The following is an 8,506-nucleotide window of genomic DNA, read 5'->3' on the forward strand; positions in this document are numbered from 1 at the left end:
TTTGAAGGTAAAGATGGAGACGCTCCCGTGGGGGGAAAGCTGCTCACCGGAGGGACAAACCAAAAGGGATGCTTCGTGTGTGGCGTGAGAAAGACTGAACCATACTTGTCACGAGAGGAAGATAAGACCGACAAGAAGGAAGAGGAATGGGTGATTGAGACAAAAGCAGATGAGGGGAGAGTTGAGTGTGTCCTGTCTGATAAACAGGAACATGGCTCATCATTACAGGGAGCACCAGGGGAGCACTGTAGCCCATCTGCCAGCTAATACATACTAATGTTCCCGCCGCACTATATAGCCACCATCAAAGCCACAGGACACACACGTGGCATGTGCATCCTCCCGCGCAGCGACTTGAGCACACGGGAGTGTTGTAAATCACAAGAAGCAGACCGGGTGGTTCCAAAGATGGACTGCGAGACACGATTGAAGACGTGGCAGCGAGCAGTCATTCTATAGTAGGATCATCCTGTCTGCGACCGCGTCGCCCGCATCGTTTTCTCAGATCAGTAGCTAAATGCCCCGGTGATGTGAATTTAAAGCGGTTTTTCAAATCTGTTTCAGCTGTGTGAACATCATACATGCCTAATGGGCTGAGCTCGACCACCTCCCTGTACAGTACGCCTCCATCCATCAAATGCTTACTGGGAATTTTCTATCCTCTCTTTTTTTAACCCCCCCCCCCCCCCCACAACTGCCAGAGTGTAGATACTTTGCTGGCACCCCAAATCATATTTTGGCTCCGTTGCAGTTGCCCTATTTTCCTCTCGTTTCCCTCATTAACCGTAAACACAAGTGCAGAGGATGGTCCGTCACACAGTGCAGTTTACTGTGTCAGGATGATTTCAAACAGGTTTAAATCCCCCGAGCGGTTCGGTTTGACACCCACTCAAGCGTGCTATTGCCTTTGATTTTGTGTTTTTGCTTTCCGTTTTTCTTTTCTTTTCCGCAACTTGATTGTGTGTGTGTGTGTGTGTGTGTGTGTGTGTGTGTGAGTGTGTGTGTGTGTGTGTGTGTGTGTGTGTGTGCGTGTGTGTGTGTGTGAGAGAGGTGTCAGTGGTGTAAACAGTGAATGTCCCCGGTGTCTGGAGGTATTACACTGAAGCGCAGCCATGCATACAGGCCTAGAAGGGCCTTTCTGAATCAGTGGACAAGACCGGAGCGACCTTTTCAACTCACATTAAAACAGGGTCACCTCACCGCGGTACAAGTTTGTGGGAGAGCGACACGGAAGAGGGGAGGAACGTGTGTCGAGAGAGATTGTGTGTATGTTTGTGAGGGGAAGCGGGATGGGGTTTGCATGCGAGTGCCCTCTTTGGCATACCTTGTGAAAATGTGGCCTTTCATCATCACTGTATTCCCGTGTGCATCTGTCCATACGTATTTGCGTTGTCCGGGCTCTGGAGAAAACATATACTGTACCCAGTCACGATATGCTGTCAGATCTGCTGGGATGATGCGTTCGGAGAGGTTTCAAAGTTTATGAGGAGGAAGGAAGGGGTGATTGGAGCCGAACGCGCTCCTGCGAAGTAAATTTGGTTCGTGCAGAACGGGCCGACGATAGCGGCTCGGTGGACCAACCCCCCCCCCCCGCCCCGCGTTGTCGAGTTTGATCTCAGCTCGTGCATGCAATCAAACGGGGGTCGTGCGTTCCCTCATAGGCCTAAACAAGACACATGCATGGCTGCGCTTCTCCTACCTCAGCAACAATCTGTACAAAAATGTCTCCACATATCAAAGTGTGTGCGTGTGTGTGTGTGTGTGTGTGTGTGTCTCAGTGCATCAGACCGGTGAAGAGAAGAATAACCCAATTACAGAGACAGTCTGCCTCACAGACATACTGTATGTACACGGATAGAAGGGTGTGTGTGTGTGTGTGTGTGTGTGTGTGTGTGTGTGTGTGTGTGTGTGTGTGTGTGTGTGTGTGTGTGTGTGTGTGTGTGTGTGTGTGTGTGTGTGTGTGTGTGTGTGTGTGTGTGTGTGTGTGTGTGTGTGTGTGTGTGTGTGTGTGTGTGTGTGTGTGTGTGTGTGTGTTTGGAGACAAACAAAGGCGGTGAGAGAGAATGATTTTTGATGAAAAGAACACAGCGAGGGGGGGGGATTTCAAGGCTCGGACGAGTGAATGCAGAATAAACTGTGCAGATAGGTGTGGAACAAAGGTGAACTGGTTATATATAAGATAAAAAAAAAAAAAACACCATCAAGCTCTAAAACAAACCCCCCAACATTCTAATATTTGAGAAGAAATCAAATATTGGGATTTATGGAAATGAGAGCTCCTGAGGGCGGGTGCTGCACGGTGCATGCCTCGCTTCATATACAAAGTACCTCTCCCTCTTCTCTGTGGGGCTTTTTTTTTTTTTTTTTTTTTAGGGATAAAATGGGGGAGGAAAAGGAGGGGAATGTGGCCCTGAACCTGACAATTTGGAGGATGCCGTTGCATAGCAACAGACAGCAGCCAAGTACCTAAAAAGCAAAAAATAAATAAATCAGAGCGAAAAAAAGCAAGGCTATTTGGCTTGTTAAATATTCTCTGGCTGCCAGGACGACTCCCAAAGCCGTTTCCATAGAACCAGATTTAGAAATGCAAAATGCAACACATAAGGTGGATGTGTACACAGACCAACAGTTCATCTCTTTTATTTATTTCATTTATTCACTTTCACATGCAGCACAACCTTTAGACAAACTGCATCTTTAAGGAAGGCGGGCGTTATAATATTCAATATTACAAAAAAAAAAAAAAAAAGAAAAGGCGTGTTTGTCAGCGCTACTGTCCACGCCAAAGGCACATATTGTGTTCAGGTATTATCTAATAAGCCCACACACAATGGGGAATTTGCATTTGAAATGCCATTTGTGTTTGTAAGTCTTATAACATGCGGCGGGGATCAAAGTGGAAGTGTGTTTTTCTATTTTTTTTCCCCCTCATATTACAGATAAACACAAAGCAATTTCAAGTTGAATTTATTAATATTTCAGACTTGGAAATCCCTGGATGAGCGTCGGACACCGTGGCGGCTGGGACCCGGGCAGGGTGGGAATACTGAATGAAGCAATAAGGAGCAGAAGTGGCTTGTTGTCTGTAAAGTCAGCTTAGATTAAAAGAAAAAGGTGGATGATCCTATATATATATATATATATATATATATATATATAAGTGAGATTTCCCCTAAAGGACAAACAAGATTCCACTTTATTGAACATCTTCAGTAAACAATATCCATGCATTACCTGCTATTGAATAATACATCAAAACACACCCACTATTTTTTTGTTTTTGCTTAATCTAGTTTGAATCCACACCACCAGCCCTGGAAAATCAAAGCTGTGTGCTTCCACCAGCTTTTGCCAACTTTGCAGCCCCTCCACTATCTTCAGCCGCGGTTATTAAGGTTTCTTTCTGCACATGAATAGGACGCCGTTGCTCGGGGATATATTGTAAGTGACTGCTGTTGATCTCGCCACCAGTGTTTCTCACAGAGCTGTGAATAATAGATAGGAAAGCTGACCAGAGATAATATGTCTCTCATTGAGAACGTAGCTCCTAGCGCATGCAGCGTCTAAGAGAATGCTAACAAGGAGAGTTTTTTTTTCTTTTTTTTTTTTTTCAACTCCCCTCCTCGTCTCCCCGCCTCCCTCCACTCTCTTTTTATTTTTGCAAAGCCGCAGAATGTTCCTTTTTCTGTTGGCTCTCATGCATTTATTAATAACAGAGTTCCTTTCAAAACATCTCCTCTGGATAAGATGGATAACACATTCCTTTTATCATGCTCGCTCCTTTAGCGCGCGCGCGCGCACGCAACGCCGTGTAGCGCGCGCGCGCGCACGCAACGCCGTGTAGCGCGCTGACAGTGATGAGCTGTGAAATCGGATGGGAGGGCTGGAGTGCGGTTTTGTAGCCTTTCAACACATAAATTTGGGTCACAGAATAGATTATCACCCCACACATGTCACCCTGACACTGATAGATGCACGCAATCCCACACCACTCATAAATTACACATGCTTCATGAAAATTAATGCACTGTTTAAGTTGGTAAATGATCATTCTGTTGACTGATGTGTACTGTACTGTACATACAGTTTTCGCTTTTTGCCGCATGAATATTCAACACGCGCTAATATGTTTTCCCATCTTGAGGAACTCTGGGAAAGTTGCAGGCTGATTAGGTGTTAGCGTAAATGGCATGTGCATTGAGAGGCAGCACAGGAGGTTCTATATACTGTGTCTACAGTATATATATATATATATATATATATATATACTGTAGACATATATATATATATATATATTTATTTTTTTCTAAACTGAAAGTTCTCAGCTCATTTCAGATGAATTGAAACAGTCGTGATCCTCATACGGTGGCGCGCAGGTTCTGGGCTGCAGAGGCCATATCAAAAGGATCCTATAGAAAAGTAAAGACAGACAGCGCTGTCACTCGGCAGAAGCACTCCACTGTGAAGAATCCACAGTGTTTGAAGTCAATGACAGCTTTTAGGGATTTGGTGAAGACTCAAGCGTTCTCTCACACATAAAGATGAGTCCTGTGTATTTATGTGTGTGTGTGTGTGTGTGTGTGTGTGTGTGAAGGTGACAAAGACGTGAAGGAGAGTTTCAGCAACCTTTTAAAGCCACTGCTGCCATTTTTTTCCCCGAGATTTCTTAACTGCTTTTCCGATTAGCGTCACGTCTTCTCATATTCGACGGACAAATTAGCATTCATCTTTGCATTCGTAAATGACCCGTACGAGTCTTTTGCGGGATTGACACCTCCCCCACACCCCTCCCGCTGCCCATTTTGTGGGATTTAGCATCAAATGGAGGCAACTGAAATTTTGGTTGGAGCTATGGAGACGACACTGTTTGGGGTTTTGGAAGGGAACAAACAAACAAACAAACAAAAAAAAAAAACAGACAAGTGATAGTCAGAGCACACTTCACCCATCCAGCCGCCAAACCTCCTCTTTGGAAGACATTGTGTACTTCTGTGGTGTGGACAGTGTGACTGGTTTGGGTTTTTTCAACATGGTGATTTTCATGCATCAGCTTTTGTCTTCATCCGGCTACGATAAAGCTGAATGAGCCTTGGAGACGAGGCAACACAGAGAAAAAGCTAAAATGCAACAGTAACACACAAAAAAACAAAAAAAACAAACTTAAAGTGGTCATATTATGCAAAATTCACTTTCTATCGGTTTTCCAACAGTCATATACGTCCTACCTGGGAATGACGTCCCAGAAGTGAAGAACGTCTGTCATCTCTCTCAATCTTTAAAAAGTGTGTTGCTCCAACCAGCCAATCAGAAATCAAACCCAATACAGTGTCATCGGGGGTTTAGCCAATCCCAATCAAGGTAGGCCCTCCCTTCTACCCTCCCAAAATTAGGACGCTCTAATCCGGCACATGGCACCACGAGAGGAAGTACTTCCTCCTCTTCCCAAGATGGGCATGTGTGGGCGGAGCCAGTCCAGCTCACACAGACACAGCAGATTCTGAATGCAACTCCTATGATCCAATATTCAAATGGATGAAAATCAAGAAAAAGCTGAATTTGGGACATTAAACTTTGAATACAACGTTTTTGGACCAACGAGACCCATGTGAAAGTTTTGAAAAGCTGCATAATATTATGCCTTTAATGTATCAAAACTGCAGTCATTGGTTGTTCAGTAGAGTTAAAATAAACAACTTTGATGTTTATTAAAACTTCTGATAATGAAATAGGTGCCATGTGGAGTATAAGGCACCTTTTTTATGACAACGATTGAAGTTATTTGTGTTTTTAAACAAACTGCGCACACACATACGTACAAACAACAGTACGCCTACCACGCTTACCATAAATCGGACATTCTGGTGGACAGACGACCAAGTTGGATTGTTATTCCGGATGATTCTCAACTATAAAACTACAAAGTCCCAGGAGAATATGGACTAAGAGTCGCGACGCTCTGGAGGCAAACGTTGTTGTTGTCTATCTACTCACTCATGTGCAGAAGAAGTTTTTTACCACGGCTGTGTTGTGTAGCAGCGTTTCAGAAACGTTTTACCCCGTTTCCAAGGAGACGGAGCCCGAACGTTTTTGAAAAAGTTACATTTTCTGTGGCTCCGAGCACCGTCGTCATGTAAACAGACACCCGGAAGATAAACGGCTTTTCCGTTTTCACTTGAAAACATGTAAACGGGATGAAAAAATGCCTCAAATGCCAGTTGCAAACCATATATAGACTCAAAAGCCATTTACGATATTATGTTATATTGTGAGAAAGATTAGGAAAACAAAGCAGGCAACAGGATTGTACTTTGAGAATCTGAGTGAAACTACCCGCGGTATATTCCGACCCCGGTTTTGCTTATTGGAAAACAGTCTTGCCTTCTGAAATCCTAAAATAAACGTTGGGGTTTCAATGAACACGGCTTTGACAGACCTTCTTTTTTTTTTCTTTCCCCTCTGCCATAAACTGCTTTTACAGCGCCAAACAATGCAGCAGGTTCTCTTCTGTGAGCGAATTTAACGACATGTGTAACACGCGGTACGTGACATGTCGCATCCAGGCTGTAGGAGTCTGAAAATCCTCTTAGCGATGCTCTTCCTCGCTTTTTAAAAAAAAAAAAAAAAAGTAGCACCATAAATTCCTGTGCCTTAATTCACACGTCAATACGGATGTTCGGCAGCCTCTCCGGTTATGTTGCACGTGTGTGCCGTTCCAACTCTGAAGGTTGTACCACAGCTCTGTTGGCATCCCTCTTCCCTGCCTGGCGCGGCGAGGCGAAGCAGAAACAGCTTTGTTTGTCTTATGTTTGGGTGACAGACAGGAGGTCCGCCCCTCTCGCCCCCACAGATATCACCTCCTCGCCGTTTGGTGCACATCAAGAGGATTAGCGTCTTATTTCTCAGGTAAAACAAGCAACATCAATGCAGGCCCGCAACCGATTTTGCCGTGCGCTCTGCATAAATGGGCGCGGGGCCGCCGAGCCGTTTACGCGGCCCTTTGTGAGTTAAACACTTCAACATCAATCGATCGGCTGGGGAGCAGGCGAAGCCTTTATGGATTCACCTTCCCCTCCCACGCAAAAGAAGGCAGGGGGTGAGTTCTCATCTTGATGGGTTTAATTCTGGGGAGGAAAGACGGGAGATGGAGGAAAGGTGAACAGAGAGCAAGGAGACAGGAGGCAAAGTGGAGATGACTGCCTCATCCCACCGGGTTTACATCCAGCTGCCGGGGAGGAATCGAGAAGACTGCTTTTCTTTCTTTACACCACTTACACCACTTTTCCTCTCGTTTCTCTCATTCGGCTGTTGTTTTTTCTTTTGAGCCATTCTTCTGTTCTTTCCCTCATTTCTCTCAGGCCCCGTTCACACAACAATGGATGACTTAAAACGGCTGTTTCTATGTAAACAGGGTCCTAATCTTTGTTGATGGAAAGAAAGTCAGACCAGCCTTTTGTCTCTCTTATCGCAAGCAGCTCATAAACGAGATGTTGCTCAAGCCCAGAGAGCGGATAATAAAGCCATTAACCTGTAGTTGCGTCAGGACACCTGAAAGAGAAAGTTCAGGTGCTCGCACTTCTTAGAATGTTCCCGTAACGCCGCTTCAGCTGTATTGTCGGCTTGGGTGAACTTTATAAACACGTCCGTGACAACCAGAACTCTCTGTGCGGATCAAGCACCAGAAACTCTACAACCACAACCTCCAAGGTCTTGAGGAAAGAAAGGATTTCAGACACTGTGTGAATTTTGGGCAACATACAGTTTATTGTCCACTGTCCCACATCGCAGTGTATGGCGACCCAACATGCTCTCTGCCTCAAGAAATATAAACGTCTTTCAACAACTGACCCAAGAAGTCGTGAAAAAGCCGTTTCTTACTTTCTTGGTTTCTTTTTCTTTAATCTTCCCTTTGCTTTGTGTAAACAGGATTTCTCTCTAAAGGTCAATAAACATCAGTAATGTTCGTTAATATCCAACTGTCACGACAAATAAAACTGCAGATCTTGAAAAACAAAAAAGCCTTATCACTATTTGTCCCCTATTCCTGCTGATATCAGCTTCGAGGACTCACACACACACACACACACACACACACACACACACACACACACACACACACACACACACACACACACACACACACACACACACACACACACACACACACACACACACACACACACACACACACACGCACACACACCGTTATCTCTGCTATCTGGTGTTTAGCCAACTCAGAGCTAATCCAGTGTGAACCCACTCCCTGGCTTGTGCTCAGCAGTTTGCAAACAGATTTCGAGAACACACACACACACACACACACACACACACACACACACACACACACACACACACACACACACACACACACACACACACACACACACACACACACACACACACACACACACACACACACACACACTCACACACACGCAGACACGTGCACGCACGCACACACAAAGGGAGTCAGAGAGTTTGGCCCTGGAGCAGGGAACATCACGCTCCA

This window comes from Lipophrys pholis (genome assembly GCF_963383615.2).
Source record: "Lipophrys pholis genome assembly, chromosome: 17".
Lineage (NCBI taxonomy): Eukaryota > Metazoa > Chordata > Actinopteri > Blenniiformes > Blenniidae > Lipophrys > Lipophrys pholis.